Source organism: Ursus arctos, chromosome X, assembly GCF_023065955.2.
Source record: "Ursus arctos isolate Adak ecotype North America chromosome X, UrsArc2.0, whole genome shotgun sequence".
NCBI lineage: Eukaryota > Metazoa > Chordata > Mammalia > Carnivora > Ursidae > Ursus > Ursus arctos.
In genome coordinates, this window is record NC_079873.1 from 14,098,533 (window position 1) to 14,119,028 (window position 20,496).

A 20,496-nucleotide genomic window follows, 5' to 3' on the forward strand; every position below is an offset into this window, starting at 1 on the left:
CTCTCTCTTCCCTGAAGAGACTCGACCATATTTTGTGTTTTACCCATTTTTTTTGCCTCAGACCCTGTTGAAACTCACCCAACCCCAGCTGGGCCCTGTGCATGCTCTAAGGCCAGTGCCATTTTATAAAGTGTGTGTGTTGGATATGGTCTATTGGTATTCAGCATCCAGTCTTACTTCCTTCCATCATATCTTGCTGTATTAATAAATCTGGAAAACTCAATACTATATTTCGCAGACTCCCTCGCAGCTAGGCTACTGTACGTAAGGCAAAGACCATCTTCTTGCTGTTTTTCTGCCTTAAGCAGAGATGTGGAGTATTTGTGAAGCATATTTCCAGGGCTTAATTTGCCCCTCTGGGATGTTAAAAGATGCACCAATGGTGACTCTCTGGTCCATACTCCAGTGGCAGTCTCTGATTGCCCAGTTCCCAAATTGTGACAGAGATGGGATTTCTTTGGGTTAGTCAGTTCTGTGATGTTCTGGCAATCATTCCTGTTTGTCCAGCCCTTCCAACAATATGGTAAGCACCTAATTCTCTGAATTCAAGACCTTTCCATTTTAATATCTAAAGGGGTTTCTGCCCCAGCGCTGAAATCCAATAGATACAACATAGTTTCTCTCCTGGGCTTGAACTACAGTAGCACCAAGGTAAGTAGCATTTTCATTTTTGAAAAAGAACGATACTTGATGTATCCCTGTGAGCAGAGGTTTTCTGATGAATGCTGCCTAGACGGCATTCTTTACTCAGCTGAGCCAGGGACAAAACAAGCAAATCCTTTCAGAACTTCACTCAGCAAAGAAGGAAGAATGTATCACCGCCAGGCCTACGGAAGCCAGCATCAGGCTGCTCCTGTCCCAACATCTTTGCTTCCTTCTGCTCGGCTGCACCTTGCCACGGGGCCTCCACTGATGCCCTTGAACTCTCCAGGCTGATGCTAGGAGACTCTAGAGCATTCCTGTCAGACCACATGGACAAGGCCAAAGGTTAGTCACCACCCACAGATACTCCTCAGAAACGACAAGAACAGTTTCTATGTAATAAAGAGGAGAAAGATGGGAGGATGGAGAATGATTAATGGCCCCTTCAGAGTTGACGGAAAGCAAGTGCAATGTGCATTTTCAGTGCTGATATTTTCTCACACCACAACATTCTCACGTGATAGCAACCTGGGACATAAAAACAACAGCTTTGCTTGGGGGACGGCAGGGGGTTTGTGTTCTTCAGTTGCTTTGGAAGACAGCATGCATTTCAGGAAGTGTTGCCACGGGGGGCCATGGGCTCCTGTGGTGTTTGGCAAAGTTGGGATCTCTGGAAAGTCCAAAGGTGATATATTTAATAGGCGGCTTATTTTCTTTCATCTTCACAGTAAGCGTTTAATCCCAAAGGCAGTTTTTAAAAGCAAGACACAGCAGGTAAGAGGAGATGAAGCCCCCCGGCAGACTCTGCTGCTGAAATGAGTGGGGAGAAAGGCTGAAAACTGGCAGCATGGGCTCCTGCTTCTATAAGAATTGAAAGGAACACAATGAGGGAGTTGCTGATGGAGAGGAAGGAAACAAAGGACTAGAAGCCACAAAGCAGGAATCCATTAGCAGGATGCAGAGGAGGGACCCATGTCCGTGGGACGCCCACGGGGAGAAGGGAAGTGCTTCAGCGGAGCAAGATAAAGATGCAGGGGGGGGGAGCAGGACCTCCAGGGAAGGCATTTCAAAATGTACCCTCGCCACAGTCACAATGGCTACAAGGCTTCTGAACATTTGCGGTCTTGTTTGAAACAGTATGATTTTTTTTCCAAGATGAGGGCACACATAAGTATCTGCTGAGCACTTACCCTGCACTTATCAAAATGCCTAGAGGTTAAAAAAAAATGAGACAAAAGAATTGCTAGGCTTTTTCTCTGATTATAAAAGTAATTCATGTCCATTGTAGAAAATACAAGTATATAAGAAGGAACAAATATTTCATGCAGTCCCGCCACCCCGATATCACTGCTGCTTTGCTGTATTTTCTTGTGTGTGGATCTTTCAGGAAAATGAGACCTTCCAGTATATGAACTTGTATATGTACATCTTGTCACTAGATATTGTATTTTTCCAATATAGTCTTTAAAAACATGTCTTTGACTCACTAAATTAGTATTCCTTGCATATAAATCTTTTGCAACTATCCAAATTTTTTCTTAGAATAAATCCCTAAAAGCCGGATGAACGTGAATGTTTACTTCTAAAGCTCTTAATGCTTACTGCCGATTGTTTTACAAAACCTTCGCACCAATTTACATTCCTACCACTTTGTGTAAGGGTGCACTCAACACTTTTTGGCTTTTGCTTTAAAACAAACAAACAAACAAACAAACAAACAGCCAGTCTCAGTCAATGTGGTGCTATTGTGGAAATGCGAGAAGAAGCCTGAGGTCTTACTCCTGCTTTGTGTCTTTGGGAAAGTGAGTTATCTTTAGGAACACTTCAAGCTCTAACATTCTTTGAAACTGTTTTCTAAACAAGAAAGAAAGCAAAAAGAGTGTCATATTTTATCCAATTAGTATAATATCAAAGATATAATAGTATTAAATGAATGCATATATTATTGAAAATCTAATAAGCATTTGTGATTGGTAGAATTTAACACTCCTGAGAATAGTCACGAATAAGCTATTAAGGGAGGACTCTGCATCTGTTTTATTCACTGTTATATCACCATGCCAAAATGCATACTGGGAACATACTGGGAGCTTTCTAAATATATGTTGAATGCAAGAAATAATTCATGGGGAGAAAATTTTATTAGCTTAGGGTAGCCAACCAATGTAGCTGGTGGTGCCCTGCCAATATCCCTTTGTCCAATCTTAAGGTCAACCACAGCTTTGGTGGACAGTTTCTGCACACACTGGCAGATTCTAGCCTCAAGCACCTGGGTCTCTCTGCCTGAGGACTTTATCTGGCCACAGTAGCATTCTCTGTCCGTAGAGGGCGAATCAGAAGTGCTAGGGAGCTAACAGCCCTAAGAGTAACTCTCAGACAATGAGGGCTGGGAATTGGTAAATAAATACCCCAGCTTCCTCACCCCGCTGAGTTATGGTCTTTATGATTTTTCAGAGAATCCTCAATAAGACTGAGCCCAGTACGCCCACAGCAGTAACCTGTTCATCAGCACACCCTCTTTTCCTTATTCCCTCCCTTCAGCTTCCTGGGATCACCTTCCAAATCAACCACATGCACCTAAGTTCTCGTCTCAGTCTACTTTTAGGGGAACCCAAATACCAGAGTTGATGATTGCAAAATTATAGGTGTATGATTTGAAAATATAACCTCCTTTTTTACAAGGAACATACTCTCCCTCATTTTAATTCCTGAAGGCAGGAAGTAGACCGGCAAATTCACTTAGAGGCAATGATGTAAGTGGGGTTTTGTGAGTGTGTATGTCCCCAGAACAGCCTTGGCCTCGAGGCTGATTTGAGATCAGATGCCAGGAAAGAGAGAAGGCAGCTAATTATGTTAGAGAATTGAAGAGTTAAATGTAGCTCTAAGTAGGAGAGGAATCAGAACCTATTCTCCTCTGCCCTGGGGAAGACCTTGGCACCAGGATGCTAATTACTATACATCATCTCTGTGAGTTATTGGAATAAGGCAACCAAGGCTCATATTTTTCAGAATCCCCCTAGCTACTATCACGGTGCTAAACGAAAAGTGGCTCTTCAAGCAAGAGTCAGTGGCTGCTTGAAACACTGGGTATTTGGGGACTACTATACAGCAAGTTTAGAAAACCCTACCCTTAAAAGGGGGGGGTGCCTGGGTGGCTCAGTCAGTTAAGCGTCTGTCTTCAGCTCAGATCATGATCTCCGGGTCCCGGGATCAAGCTCCACATCAGGCTCCCTGCTCAGTGGAGAATCTGCTTCTCCCTTTGCCCCTCCCTACTGCTCATGCACTCTCTCTCTCTCTCTCTCTCTCTCTCATAAATAAAATCCTTTAAAAAAAAAAAAAGAAAACTCTATATCAGTCAGGATTTTAGTTGCAAATGACAGAATCCATTCTAGCTAGAAAAAAAAACTGAAGAATATAGAGAATCTCTGAAAGTCCATAAAACCAGTTTAAGACTATGCAGTGAAGAATAATGCCACAAATTTCACCAAGAACTGGCCTGGTGTGGACACACCCCTGCCACTTCCCGGGCATCATCACAATAGCTGGCGCCACCCACCCATTCATGCTGAGCCTCTGCTTCTCACTGCTGCTGGAAGATGGTGCTGCCACTCTCACGCTCATGGATTCCACACGTTAACAACAGCTGCTTCTGTGTTAAATGCCAACTTCTGTGTGAGCTCTGATCTCTACCCGCAAAGGAGACTGGGAAGATGAGACTCTTTCCCCCATTTGGGGGCATTCTCCAAATATAAGAAAGGTGTTCAGAGATGCTAGGTCAAAAGGATGGCCACTGTACTTCTTCATCCGTCATTCTCCAGCACCCTCCCCCACTGCCGTAAGGCCAGTTCCCATCCCTGCCTCCCTGTGAGTTCCAACATACATCGGCCTAGCTGGAACCCCCTGACACAGGTTACCTAGTCAGAAAGCAGAGGTCAGAGGAAGAGCCTCAATGGGAATGAAATTCCCTGGGCGGGGAGGCTCTGTGATCAGGGCCCCTGCATGACTTCAAGTATACATCCCGGCTACCACATACACCAGGGCTGTCCAATAAAAATACAGTTTCCTCTAGGATTCGGATGGATTCCTGTCTCACATTGAAGTCTTTCATCCATTTTGGGTTTATCGTTGTGTATGCTGTAAGTGAATGGTTCAGTTTCATTCTTTTGCATGTAGCTGTCCAATTTTCCCAGCACCACTTATTGAAGAGACGGTCTTTTTTCCATGGGATATTTTTTCCTGGTTTGTCAAAGATTAGTTGCCCCAAGAGCCGAGGGTCCATTTCTGGGTTTTCTATTCTGTTCCATTGGTCTATGTGTCTGTTTTTGTGCCAGCACCATGCTGTCTTTGTGATCACAGCTTTGTAGTACAGCTTAAAGTCAGGCATTGTGATGCCCCCAGCTTTGTTTTTCTTTTTCAACATTCCCCTGGCAATCCGGGGTCTTTCTGGTTCCATACAAATTTTAGGATTGTTGATTTCACTCATATGTGTAACATAAGGAATACCACGGAGGACCATAGGGGACAGGAAGGAAAACTAAAGGGGAAGAAATCAGAGAGGGAGAGGAACCACGAGAGACTATGGACTCCAGGAAACAAACCGAGGGTTTCAGAGGGGAGGGGGTGGGGGATGGGATAGCCAGGTGATGGGTAGTAAGGAGGGCACCTATTACATGGTGCACCGGGTGTTACACGCAACTAATGAATCATCGAACTTTACACCACCAAAAACTAGGAATGTACTATACGGTGGCGAACTGAACATAATAAAAAATATATATAAACTTTGAGCCACAACCACAAGCCACACATGTAATTTAAGTTTCCTTGTCACTACATTTTTAAAAAAGGACAAAAGAAACCAGTAAAATTCATTTTAATATTTTATTCAATGTAACGTATCCAAAATATTATCATTTCAACAGAAATCAATATAAACAAATTTTGAATAAAATATACGACCCTCTTTTATTTCATACTGCCTCTTCAAAATCCATTATGAACTTTATACTCACAGTGTATCACAGTTTGAGCCGACCATGCTTCAAGAGCCACATGTGGCTGGTGGCTCCCATACTGGACAGTGCAGACACTTCCTTTGGGATGATAACGCTCATGCTGTGCTCTCCTCCTCTTCAGCTGCAAGCCACCTGCCACACATGTGACTGCAGCAGCCCTTCAGAGAACGTGTGTTCTACACTGCGCTGTAATTAAGAAGCACTGTGCAATTCTGTTTAGGAGTTGAGTGAGTTGTTAAGTTTCTCACTCATGGTCCTCAGTCATCCTGGCTCCCTGAGCAGTCTATAATCCTCTTCCCTCTCTACTCTCACCTGCTGCTAATGGGCTAGGGACAAGGGGGAGGCAAGTGAGGTACTCATTTCAGGTGGAAAATTTAAAGGATGTCAAAAAATTCAGTAACTAGGGCGCCTGGTTGGTTCAGTCAGTTAAGCATCTGCCTTTGGCTCAGGTCATGATCCCAGGGTCCTGGGACTGAGTGCGCACTGGGCTCCCTGCTCAGCGGGGAGCCTGCTTCTCCCTCTCCCCCGATTGTGATCTCTCTCACTATACCTGTGTGTCTCTAATAAATGAATAAAATCTTTTTAAAAAAAACTCAGTAATCAGGGGTGCAGGTCGCGGCAGTGGCAGCGGCGGCAGCACAGGGCTCCTGGAGGTGGAGAGGTGCGGAGGAGCGCAGGGCCACCGCCACGGGTGCTAGGAGATGGCAGAGGAGCAGGAGACCTAAAGTTCGTCTGGTCCCAGGAATTCAGCTAGAGAGCTACCAAACCATTCTGAATACCTATGAACGCAATTGGAGAACAAAGAAAAGACTAGCACAAATTCTATGAACAGAAAAGCGACCACTTTCTGCAATGAGGAGAAAAGATGGCGGAGGAGTAGGGGAACGCTTTCTCAGCTGGTCCCCTGAGTCAAGCTGGATATCTACCAGACCATCCTGAACACCCACGGAATCAGCCTGAGACGCAGGAAGATACATCTGGATCTCTAAAAACGAACATCTCCAGCGCTGAGTATTGACGTACAAAGTGGGAAGCCGTGAATCCCTGCACAGATATCGGAAGATAAACGTAAGGGGGAGGGAGCCGCTGCGCTCGGGCGACAGGAAGCAGTAGCCACCTGCACGGGGGAGCAGGCCGGACTCACGGACCGGCACCCGTGAGAGAGCAGACTGAGACCATGAGCCTTGGAACGCGTGCAAGACCAGACTGAAAACCGGAGCTCTGGAGCGCTCGCGCTAACTACACTGAAACAGGGAGCTCAGGAGCGCGTGCGGGAACCGGGGGCAGCTGGCGGTGTTAGAAGCACAAAGAACAGAGACGTGCCAGCCCTGGAAGTGAGGGCTGGGACACCGGGTGTGGGGCGCACAACCCGGGACGCTGCAGGGTTTTTAGCAGCACCTACAGAAACAGAGTTAAAGTGGCCAAGAGAGCTCACTGGAGAGGGGAATGCGATCTCTCTGTTCTGAGACAGAGGCTAGGATACGCCCACTGCTGCTCTGACTCTCAGAAGAGGCACAGAAAACCACCAGGGAAAGCCGCAAGAGAACAAAAGCCCGGAAATACCAGCTCACATCGTACCCATCCCCATCCCCCCTCGCAGGGGACACGGAGACTCTACCCAAACAGGGTTGCCTGAATATCAGCGCAACAGGCCCCTCCCCCAGGAGGCAGGCTGAAAAATCAAGAAGCCCACATCCCTAAGGTCCCTATAAAAAAAGTGCACACTGCCTGGGTCCTGGTCAATAATTTGGAGGAGAAATCCCCCCATCAAGAAAAGATAATGAGTCTGTGGCCTCTGCCACAAAACTGATGGATATGGATATAACCAAATTGTCAGAAATGGAGATCAGAGTAACAATGGTCAAGATGATGTGTAGGCTTGAAAAAAAATATTAATGAAAATATTAATGAGAATATAGAATCTCGAAGGGTGGAAATCACAGCAAATCTGGCAGAAATTAAAAATGCTATGAATCAAATGCACTCTAAACTGTATGCTCTGACGGCCAGGGTAAATGAGGCAGAAGAAAGAATTCGTGAATTGGAGGATGGGATAGTAAGGAGAAAGTTAAAACAGAAACATGGCTCCAAAAAATCCAATCTCAAGAATGTAGATTACGGGAGATTACTGACTCAATGAAACATTCCAATGTCAGAATCATCTGCATCCCCGAGGGGATGGAGAAAGAGAGAGGTCTAGAAGACATATTTGAACAAACTGTAGCTGAGAACTTCCCTAATCTGGCAAAGGAAACAAGCATTCGTGTCCAAGAGGCAGAGAGGACCCCTCCCAAGATCAATGAGAACAGACCTACACCACGACACATAATAGTACAATTCACAAATATTAGATAAAAGGATATAATCTTGAAAGAAGCCAGGGGGAAGAGAATCCTCACCTACAGAGGGAGGAACATCAGAATAACGTCAGACCTGTCTACAGAGACCTGGCAAGCCAGAAAAAGCTGGCAAGACATATTCAGAGCACTAAGTGAGAAGAACATGCAGCCAAGGATCCCTTATCCAGCAAGGATGCCATTCAGAATTGATGGAGAGATAAGGACCTTCCAAGATCGGCAGAAACTGAAAGAATTCGTAACCACCAAACCAGCCCCACATGAGACATTAACAGCGGTTCTATAAAAGTAAAAAGGCTCTAAGAGTGATACAGAACAGAAATTTACAATCTATACAAACAAAGACTTCACAGGCAACGTAACATCATTAAAATCATATCTCTCAATAATCACTCAATGTGAATGGCCTAAATGCTCCCATAATGCCACAAGGTTGCAGATTGGATAAAAAGACATGACCCATCCATTTGCTGTCTACAAGAGACTCATTTTGAACCTAAAGATACATCCAGACTGAAAGTGAAGGGATGGAAAACCATTTATCATGCCAATGGACCTCAAAAGAAAGCTGGGGTAGCAATTCCCATATCAGACAGATTAGATTTTAAACTAAAGACTGTAGTGAGAGATACAGAAGGATACTATATTATTCTGAAAGGATGTATCCAACAAGTGGATATGACAATTATAAATATCTATGCCCCCAACAGTGGAGCAGCTAGATACACAAGCCAACTCTTAACCAGAATAAAGAGACATATAGATAATAATACATTAATAGTAGGGGACCTCAACACTGCACTCTCAGCAACAGATCACCTAAGCAGAAAATCAACAAAGAAACAAGAGCTTTGAATGACATATTGGACCAATGGACCTCATAGATATATACAGAACACTACACCCAGAACAACAGAATACTCATTCTTCTCGAATGCACGTGGAACCTTCTCCAGAATAGACCATATACTGGGTCACAACCGATACCAAAAGACTGAGATTATTCCCTGCATATTCTCAGATCACAACGCTTTGAAACTGGAACTCAATCACAAGGAAAAATTTGGAAGAAACTCAAACACTTGGAAACGAAGAACCATCCTGCTTAAGAATGACTGGGTAAACCAGGGAATTAAAAATGAGATTTTAAGCAATTTTTGGAAACCAATGAGAATGAAAACACATCGGTCCAAAACCTATGGGACACTGCAAAGGCAGTCCTAAGGGGAAAATACATAGCCATCCAAGCCTCAGTCAAAAGAATAGAAAAATCTAAAATGCAGTTTTTATATTCTCACCTCAAGAAGCTGGAGCTGGAAGACAAGAACAGGCCTAACCCACGCACAAGAAGGCAGGTGATCAAGATTAGAGCAGAGATCAATGAATTAGAAACCAGGAGCACAGTAGAGCAGATCAACAGAACTAGAAGCTGGTTCTTTGAAAGAATAAATAAGGTCGATAAGCCACTGGCCAGACTTATTCAAAAGAATAGAGGAAGGACCCAAATTAATAAAATTATGAATGAAAGGGGAGAGATCACAACCAACTCCCATGAAATAGGAAGGATCATTAGAAACTTTTATCAACAGCTTTACGCCAATAAATTAAACAACCTAGAAGAAATGGATGCCTTCCTGGAAACCTATAAACTACCAAGACTGAAACAGGAAGAAATTGATTATTTAAACAGACCGATTAATTATGAAGAGATTGAAGCAGTGATCAAAAACCTCCCCAAAAACAAGAGTCCAGGGCCTGACAGATTCCCTGGGGAATTCTACCAAACAGTCAAAGAAGAAATAATACCTATTCTCCTGAAGCTGTTTCAAAAAATAGAAACAGAAGGAAAACTACCAAACTCGTTCTATGAGGCCAGTATTACCTTGATCCCCAAACCAGGCAAAGACCCCATCAAAAAGGAGAATTACAGACCGATTTCCCTGATGAATATGGACGCCAAAATTCTCAACAAGATCCTAGCTAACAGGATCCAACAGTACATTAAAAGGATTATCCATCAAGACCAAGTGGGATTCATCCCTGGGATGCAAGGGTGGTTCAACATTTGCAAATCAATCAGCGTGATACATCATATCAACAAGAAAAGAGTCAAGAACCATATGATCCTCTCAATTGATGCAGAAAAGGCATTTGACAAAACACAGCATCCTTTCCTGATTAAAACCCTTCAGAGTGTAGGGATAGAGGGTACATTCCTCACTTTCATAAAAACCACCTATGAAAAGCCTACAGCAAATATCATTCTCAATGGGGAAAAGCTGAAAGCCTTTCCCTTAAGATCAGGAACACGACAGGGATGCCCACTCTCGCCACTATTATTCAACATAGTACTAGAAGTCCTTGCAACAGCAATCAGAACAAAAAGGGATAGAAGGTATCCAAATCGGCAAAGAAGAAGTCAAACTGTCTCTCTTCATAGATGACATGATACTCTATATGGAAAACCCAAAAGACTCCACCCCCAAACTACTAGAACTTATAGAACAATTCAGTAATGTGGCAGGATACAAAATCAATGCTCAGAAATCAGTTGCATTTCTATACACGAACAATGAGACTGAAGAAAGAGAAATTAGGGAATCCATTCCATTTACAATAGCACCAAAAATCATACGTTATCTTGGAATTAACTTAACCAGAGACATAAAGGACCTATAGTCTAGAAACTACAAATCACTCCTGAAAGACATTGAAGAAGACAGAAAAAGATGGAAAAATATTCCATGCTCATGGATCAGAAGAATAAACATAGTTAAAATGTCTATGCTGGGGTGCCTGGGTGGCACAGTCGTTAAAGCGTCTGCCTTTGGCTCAGGGCGTGATCCCAGCGTTCTGGGATCGAGCCCCATATGGGGCTCCTCCACTAGGAGCCTGCTTCTTCCTCTCCCACTCTCCCTGCTTGTGTTCCCTCTCTCGCTGGCTGTCTCTCTCTGTCAAATAAATAAATAAAATCTAAAAAAAAAAAAAAGTCTATGCTACCCAGAGCAATCTACACTTTCAATGCCATCCCAATCAAAATACCAATGACATTTTTCAAAGAACTGGAACAAACAACCCTTAAATTTGTGTGGAACCAGAAAAGGCCCTGAATCACCAAGGAATTGTTGAAAAGGAAAAACAAAGCTGGGGGCATCACATTGCCTGATTTCAAGCTATACTACAAAGCTGTGATCACAAAGACAGCATGGTACTGGCACAAAAACAGACACATAGACCAATGGAACAGAATAGAGAACCCAGAAATGGACCCTCGGCTCTTCAGGCAACTAATCTTTGACAAAGCAGGAAAAAACATCCAGTGGAAAAAAGACCGTCTCTTCAATAAATGGTGCTGGGAAAATTGGACAGCTATATGCAAAAGAATGAAACTTGACCACTCTCTCACACCATACACAAAGATAAACTCCAAATGGATGAAAGACCTCGATGTGAGACAGGAATCCATCAAAATCCTAGAGGAGAGCATAGGCAGCAACCTCTACGACATAGGCCACAGCAAATTTTTCATGACACATCTCCAAAGGCAAGAGAAACAAAAGAAAAAATGAACTTGTGGGACTTCATCAAGATAAAATCTTCTGAAAAGCCAAGGAAACAGTCAAAAAAACTAAGAGGCAGCCCACAGAATGGGAGAAGATATTGCAAATGAAACTACAGATAAAAGACTAGTATCCAAGAGCTACAAAGAACGTCTCAAACTAAATACGCGAGAAACAAATAATCAAATAAAAAAATGGGCAGAAGATATGAACAGACACTTTTCCAATGAAGAAATACAAATGGCTAACAGACACATGAAAAAATGTTCAAAATCATTCGCCATCAGGGAAATTCAAATCAAAACCACACTAAGATACCACCTTACACCTGTTAGAATGGCAAAAATTGACAAGGCAAGAAACAACAAATGTTGGAGAGGATGTGGAGAAAGGGGATCCCTCTTACACTGTTGGTGGGAATGCCAGTTGCTACAGCCACTTTGGAAAACAGTGTGGAGGTCCCTCAAAAAGTTAAAAATTGAGCTACCCTATGACCCAGCCATTGCACTACTGGGTATTTACCCCAAAGATACAGATGTAGTGAAGAGAAGGGCCATATGCACCCCAAAGTTCATAGCAGCATTGTCCACAACAGCTAAATTGTGAAAGGAGCTGAGATGCCCTTCAACAGATGACTGGATTAAGAAGATGCGGTCGATATATATAATGGAATATTACTAAGCCATCAGAAAGAACGATTACCCAACATTTGCAGCAACATGGACGGGACTGGAGGAGATTATGCTAAGTGAAATAAGTCAAGCAGAGAAGGACAATTATCATATGGTTTCACTTATTTATGGAACATAAGAAATAGCAGGGAGATCAGTACAAGAATGAAGGGAAGAATGAAGGGGGTTAAACAGAAGGGGGAATGAACCACAAGAGACTGTGGACTCTGGGAACCAAACTGAGGGCTTCAGAGGGGACGGGGGTGGGGGACTGGGAGAGGCCGGTAATGGGTATTAAGGAGGGGACATATTACATGGTGCACTGGGTGTTATATGCAAATAATGAATCATGGAACACTGCATCAAAAACTGGGGATGTACTGTATGGTGACTAATATAACAAAATAAAAATTATAAAAAATAAATAAAAATAAAAAATAAAAAAATAAAAAGCTCAGTAATCAAAATAAATATTTTAATACAATATTTTTTCTAATTAAAAGTAAAGCAAAAATGTCTATTCAGGTCCTCTGCCCATTTTTCATTGGATTATTTTGAGTTGTATGAGTTCTTAACACATTTCAGATATCAACCCATTATTCCATGTTCATGGATTGGAAGAACAAATATTGTTAAAACGTCTATGCTACCCAAACCAATCTACACATTCAATGCAATCTCTATTAAAATAACACCAGCATTTTTCACAGAGCTTGAACAAACCTGAGCATCAGGGAAATACAAATCAAAACCACAATGAGATACCACCTCACACCTGTCAGAATGGTTACAGTGAACAACTCAGGAAACAACAGATGTTGGCGAGGACACAGAGAAAGGGGAACCCTCCTACACTGTTGGTGGGAATACAAACTGGTGCAGCAACTCTGGAAACCAGGATGGAAGTTCCTCAAAAAGTTAAAAATAGAGCTACCCTATGACCCAGCAATTATACTACTTGGTATTTATCCAAAGGATACAAACATAGTGCTCCAAAGGCACACCTGCTCCCCAATGTTTATAGCAGCAATGTCCACAATAGCCAAACTGTGGAAAGAGCCCCGCTGTCCATCGACAGATGAATGGATAAAGAAGAATAGAATAGTCCATATTGTGGAATATTGCTCAGCCATCAAAAAGAATGAAATCTTGCCATTTGCCACAATGTGGATGGAACTAGAGGGTATTTTGCTAAGTGAAATGAGTCAGAGAAAGACAAATACCATATGATTCCACTCATACGTAGAATTTAAGAAACAAAACAGATGGAGAAAGGGAAGGAAAAAGAAGGTAAAACCAGAGGGAGGCAAACCATAAGAGACTCTTAACTCTAGGAAACAAACTGAGGGTTGCTGGAGGGGAGGGAGGGGAGGGGAAGGGGTAACTGGGTGACGGGCGTTAAGGAGGGCATGTGATGTAATGAGCACTGGATGTTATATACAACTGATGAATCACTGAATTCTACCCCTGAACCTAATAATACACTACATGTTAACAAAATTGAATTTAAATAAAGAAAAGGCAACTCCAGAAATCTGGAAGAGCTGAGGAAATGCAGGGACAGGCATCAGGGTTTATGTATATCAATTAACAATGTGCATTTATTCCCACTACTGTAAAACTATGTATTGTAAATAATTACAATTTCAAAAAACATATCAGCAAACTCCAATCCTTCAACAGTCCTCAGTTCTTTGGAGTTTCTGTAAGGCTCCAGCGTGTCGGTTAGACACCTACGAATGCAGGTATCTAGCTATAAGGCAGTGTGCACCATACTTCCCCATAGTCTGATTCTGATAATGCTGACCAGTACATTCTTTTTCAAGGCAGGAGCCAGAAGAGATTTTTTATTTTGGTTGCTTTTCATAGAAGTTGAAGAATGAGATTAAGGAACTCATTCAGACATATGCAGATAATAAACTAAGTCAACTGAATGGCAGATGTTAGATGGAGGCCAAACATCCAGATGTTTAATCCTTCCCATTAATTAGAATAAAAATCCTGTGGAATGTGAAGGGTTGGAGGTCACAGGGTTAAATTAATCCTTGTTTTTTCTTAGACTACTTAAGAGAATTTGAAGTTGCTGCCTTTAAAAATGCCAAACTGTGTTGTACCAATTACGTATTTTATATGGGAAGTGGCAGGTTTTAATTTTACCTGCACATTCCTTCTCAGTTGTTCCCTGAACAGAGTAGAAACTTAGAGAAAATTATATGGAGAAAAAAACAATAATAAAACCTGGGGACTGAAATGAGTTTAAAGTTCACACAAAGTGCACTCCATAACGGGCACATTCTATAATCCATGCACATTTGATCAGGAGAACTATATATATGGTCTGTTACAGTGTCTTTGCCTGCCTGAATAGACACAACGCAAGGAAAATTCATTCTAGAAGAAAAAGTGGGTAGACTTGTGATATGCACAAAAAGATAGCTCTAGGTTTTAAGAATTTCTTTCCATCTAATATCAAATTCTTTAAGAAAAAAAGGAAGAACTGGTTTTATGCTTTGGGTTTTTTTGATTTTGTCTTTTAGAATAGCACCTGCCGGGGCGCCTGGGTGGCACAGCAGTTAAGCGTCTGCCTTCAGCTCAGGGCGTGATCCCAGCGTTCTGGAATCGAGTCCCACATCGGGCTCCTCTGCTATGAACCTGCTTCTTCCTCTCCCACTCCCCCTGCTTGTGTTCCCTCTCTCGCTGGCTGTCTCTATCTCTGTCAAATAAATAAATAAATAAATCTTAAAAAAAAAAAAAAAGAATAGCACCTGCCTTTTACTTAAATCATGTGAAGGAATGTTAAATCACAAATGACAGATAAATTTAAATCTTCAGCTACACAGGAAAAAAAAAAGCCTGAAAGGAAGGACATTCTTTCTCCTTTTTGTTGGTCAAGTTCTTCTGTGTGCAGATTTATAAATCAAGGTACTTGACTTTGAGTGGAGGACATATTCTTAGAAAACCTACCTCATCACTTTGGAGAACACTTCTTTAGTCCACATTTTTTCACATTTGCCTTTCCCTCCCCCTCCAGCAACCCACAGTTTGTTTCCTAGAGTTAAGAGTCTCTTATGGTTTGCCTCCCTCTGGTTTTACCTTCTTTTTCCTTCCCTTTCCCTTTCTCCATCTGTTTTGTTTCTTAAATTCTACGTATGAGTGGAATCATATAGTATTTGTCTTTCTCTGACTCATTTCACTTAGCAAAATACCCTCTAGTTCCATCCACATTGTGGCAAATGGCAAGATTTCATTCTTTTTGATGGCTGAGCAATATTCCACAATATGGACTATTCTATTCTTCTTTATCCATTCATCTGTCGATGGACAGCGGGGCTCTTTCCACAGTTTGGCTATTGTGGACATTGCTGCTATAAACATTGGGGAGCAGGTGTGCCTTTGGAGCACTATGTTTGTATCCTTTGGATAAATACCAAGTAGTATAATTGCTGGGTCATAGGGTAGCTCTATTTTTAACTTTTTGAGGAACTTCCATCCTGGTTTCCAGAGTTGCTGCACCAGTTTGTATTCCCACCAACAGTGTAGGAGGGTTCCCCTTTCTCTGTGTCCTCGCCAACATCTGTTGTTTCCTGAGTTGTTCACTGTAACCATTCTGACAGGTGTGAGGTGGTATCTCATTGTGGTTTTGATTTGTATTTCCCTGATGCTGAGTGATGTTGAGCATTTTTTCATGTGTCTATTAGCCATTTGTATGTCTTTTTTGGAAAAATGTCTGTTCATGTCTTCTACTCATTTCTTGACTGGATTTTTTTGTTTTTTTTGGGTGTTGAGTTTGCTAAGTTCTCTATGGGTTTTGGATACCAGCCCTTTATCTGATAAGTCATTTGCAAATATCTTCTCCCATTTCGTAGGTTGTCTTTTAGTTTTGTTGACTGTTTCCTTTGCTGTGCAAAAGCTTTTTATCCTGATGAAGTCCCAGTAGTTCATTTTTGCTTTTGTTTTCCTTGCCTCTGGAGATGTGTCTAGCAAGAAGTTGCTGCGGCCAAGGTCAAAGACATTGCTGCCTGTGTTCTTCTCTAGGATTTTGATGGACTCCTATCTCATATTCAGATTTTCATCCATTTTGAATTTATTTTTGTGTATGGTATAAGAAAGTGGTCCAGCTTCATTCTTCTGCATGTGGCTGTCCAATATTCCCAGCACCATTTGTTGAAGAGACTGTCTTTTTCTCCATTGTATATTCTTTCCTGCTTTGTTGAAGATTAGTTGATGACAGAGTTGAGGGTCAATTTCTGGGTTCTCCGTTCTATTCCATGGATCTTTGTGTCTGTTTTTGTGCTAGGACTATACTGTCTTGATGATTACAGCTTTGTAATAGAGCTTGAAGTCCGGAATAGTGATGCCTCCAGCTTTGGTTTTCTTTTTCAACATTACTGTGGCTATTTGGGGTCTTTCCTGGTTCCAAACAAATATTAGAATTGTTTGTTCCAGCTCTGTGAAAAATGCTGGTGTTATTTTGACAGGGATTGCACTGAATGTGTAGATTGGTTTGCATAGTATAGACATATTAAAAATATTTGTTCTTCTGATCCATGAGCATGGAATGTTTTTCCATTTCTTTGCATCTTCCTCAATTTCTTTCATAAGTGATCTATAGTTTTCAGAGTACACATTTTTACCTCCTTGATTAGGTTTACTTGTAGGTATCTTATAGCTTTTGGTGCAATTGTAATTGGGATTGATTCCTTGATTTCTCTTTCTGCTGCTTCATTGTTGGTGTATAGAAATGCAACAGACTTCTGTGCATTGTTTTTATATCCTGTGACTTTGCTGAATTCTGGCATCGGTTCCAGCAATTTTGGTGTGGGGGGGGGCTTTCAGATTTCCTACACAGAGTATCATGTCATCTGCAAAGAGTGAAAGTGTCACTTCTTCTTTGCCGATTTGGATGCCTTTTATTTCTTTTTGTTGTCTGATTGTTGAGACTAGGACTTCCAGTACTATGTTGAACAGCAGTTGGAGTTGCCATATTCTTTAGTATCAAGTGTTCTGAGCCCCTGAACTAGTAAGGTTAAGCAAGACTATGCTGCAGTAATTAATTCCAAATTCTAACATATCTTACTTCTCACACAAAATCCAGCATGGGTGTTCTAGTTGACAGGTTCTCCCAGGTGGCTTTCCTTCAAGCAGTGATTCAGGGGTACAGACTCTTACCTTATAAGTCCATCCTTCCTACATGCTTAGGTTCCTCTGAATTTGGCTGGCTGATGAATAAAGTGACTGAATACAAATGATCACATGGTATGATTTAGGGGCCAGACTTAGAAGTGATGTACAGAACTTCCACCCACATTCAGCTAGCCAGAACTGATGACATGGCCCCACATAGAGATGAAAGAGTTGAGAAATGCAGTTAACTGAGTGCCCAAGAAGAGCATATGGGTTGGGTGAGCATGTAGCCAATCTCTGTCAGAGCCCCATGCCATGCACCAAGAGAAACCACAGTGCTCTCTCCCACCAAAATATATTATTAAATATCATTATATGTAGTATTCTACATAGTGTTATAGCAATGATTCACAACTGAGGGTGATCGATTTCTCTCCAGAAAAAAAAACCTGGCAGTTTTTATGTCACAAGTTGGGGGATGGCAAATTTCTGGGTTTTGTCCAGCATGTAAGGATCTTGGAAGTCACTACTCCCATCGTCACAGTAAGAAAAAAAAAAAAACTGGGGCGCCTGGGTGGCACAGCGGTTAAGCGTCTGCCTTCGGCTCAGGGCATGATCCCGGTGTTGTGGGATCGAGCCCCACATCAGGCTCCTCTGCTATGAGCCTGTTTCTTCCTCTCCCACTCCCCCTGCTTGTGTTCCCTCTCTCGCTGGCTGTCTCTATCTGTGTTAAATAAATAAATAAAATCTTTAAAAAAAAAGAAAAAAAAAACCTGAAGAAACCGAAAATCAACAACTTCTCTTAAGTCCATCCAAAAATTGAAGTCACAGTGCAAACCCAAAAATTCAGAGAAACAAACTGACAGATACAAAGAATCACAGCTTACTATCAGGAGCAGAAACCACTATTGGAACCAGTACCAGGGCAGGAAAATATACACTTTAATTGATAAAACGTTGGTGGCAAAGTACGGACAAGGTTGTTTAAATTAAAATGCCGGGGGGGCCCAGCCCTAAGGTGAGCCCACAGTTTTGTGAGTTTTACCTTCAGGAGCCATATCAGGTTCTCACGGTTAACACTGCAGCGGGGGGGGGGGGGGGGGGTCTCCATTTGCTTCTAGCAGGGGGAGGGGAAAAGTGGTCATTTAAAAATATGCCCAGAGCATTCTGTTTTTCTTAACAAGTCCTACCCTCAAGAAAAACTATTTTGTCAGAGCATAACCAATTGGAGTTCTACTAGAGCTTATGTGACCTGGGAGAAGGGAAACACCCAACTTTAGCCCCCTCTACCCCTCCTGTCTCACCTAAGGGTGGGGAGGGATGAAAAGCACTTGCGGAGGTCACAGCCCAGGGGCACAAGCTCACTAAAAGACCAAGACCTAATCATGGCATTATAAAATGTGTCTCACTCCCGACACCTTACCACCACATCAGTAGGGTTCTTCTATAATAAGAGGAATACAACTGAGAGAACTGCACATCTCAGAGCTTATTTAAGAAGTCTCTAGGGAAACCCAAAGGCAACAGTGGTACAAAAATAAGGACACCAGAGAAAATTTTAGCCTTTTCAGCTACAGCTACAGCAAACAGTAAACACAGTCTAACTCCTAGCCAGATAAAACATAAAACCTCACGTTAGTGGCCTATTTACCTCAGTTCCTTTTACCCATTATATCATGTCTGGCTTTCTTCAAAAAATTACAAGACATACCAAAAGGCAGAACTCACAGGCTGAAGAGATAAACCAAGCATCAGAACCAGACTCAGATATGGTAGAGATATTGTAATTATTAGACTGGGAACTTAAAGCTACTATAATTAATATACCAAGAGCTCTAATGGAAACAGTAGACGACACAGAGAAGCAGACAGATAATATAAGCAGAGACATGGAAATTCTAAGAATCAAAAGGAAATGCTGGAGATAAAAACACTACAAGGAAAGAAGAATGCCTTTGATGGGCTCAGCAACAGGTTAGACATGGCTGAAGAAGGAATCAGTGAGCTTGAAGATATATCAACAGAAACTTCTAAAACTGAAATGCAAAGAGAAAAAAATGAAAAGACAGAACAGAACTATGGGATAATTACAAAAGTGTCCCATACACATACTGGAATACCAGAAGGAGAAGAAACAGAGGAAGAAACAAAAGAAATATCTGAAATAATAATGACTGAGAATTTTCTAAAATTAATGACAGACACCGAAACCACAGATCCAGGCATTCAGAGAACACCAAGCAAAATACATTTTTAAACTTCAGAAAATCAAAGACAAAGAAAAATACTGAAAGAAGACAAAGAAAAAAAACACCTTACTTATAGAGGAGCAAAGATAAGAATTGCATCTGACTTTTCTTCAGAAATCATGCAAGTAAGAAGAAAGCAGAGTGAAATATTTAATGTGTTGAACGAAAAAACCCACCAACCTAGATTTCTGTATCCAGTAAAACTTTCCTTCAAAAGTGAAGGAGAAATAAAGGCTTTCCCAGACAAACAAAATTAAGGGAATTTACAGCCAGTAGACCTGTCTTGCAAGAATTGTTAAAAGATGTTCTTCGGAGAGAAGGAAAATGATATAGGTCAGAAAGTCAGATCTACATAAGGAAAGAAAGGATGCCACAGAAGGAATAAATAAAGGTAAAATAAAACCTTTTATTTTTTAAATTCTTAATTGACCTAACAGATAACACTTTGTTCAAAATAATAATTGCAACAACATACTTAGCAAATATAGCTTATGGATATGTGAAATAAATGAGAGCAATGCTACAAGGGACTGGGCAGATGAAATGGAATACTCTGCTCTAAGGGACTCGCACTACCCATGAAGCAGTACAGTGTTATTTGAAAGTGGACTAGAAATAGTTATGGATGTATGCTGAAAGCTCTAGAGCAGCCACTAAATAAAAGTTCTTTAAAAAAATTATAGCTGATATACTAAGAGAGGAGAGAAAATGGAATCATATGAATGCTCAATTAAAACCAGAGAAGACAGAAAAAAAGTGGAAGACCAAGCAAATAAAGAACAAAGGCAGTGAATAGAAAACAGTAACAACAAGAGGCATGCTACTGGCATCCAATGAGAAGAGATTAGACATGCTACTAAACATCCTAAAATGCACAG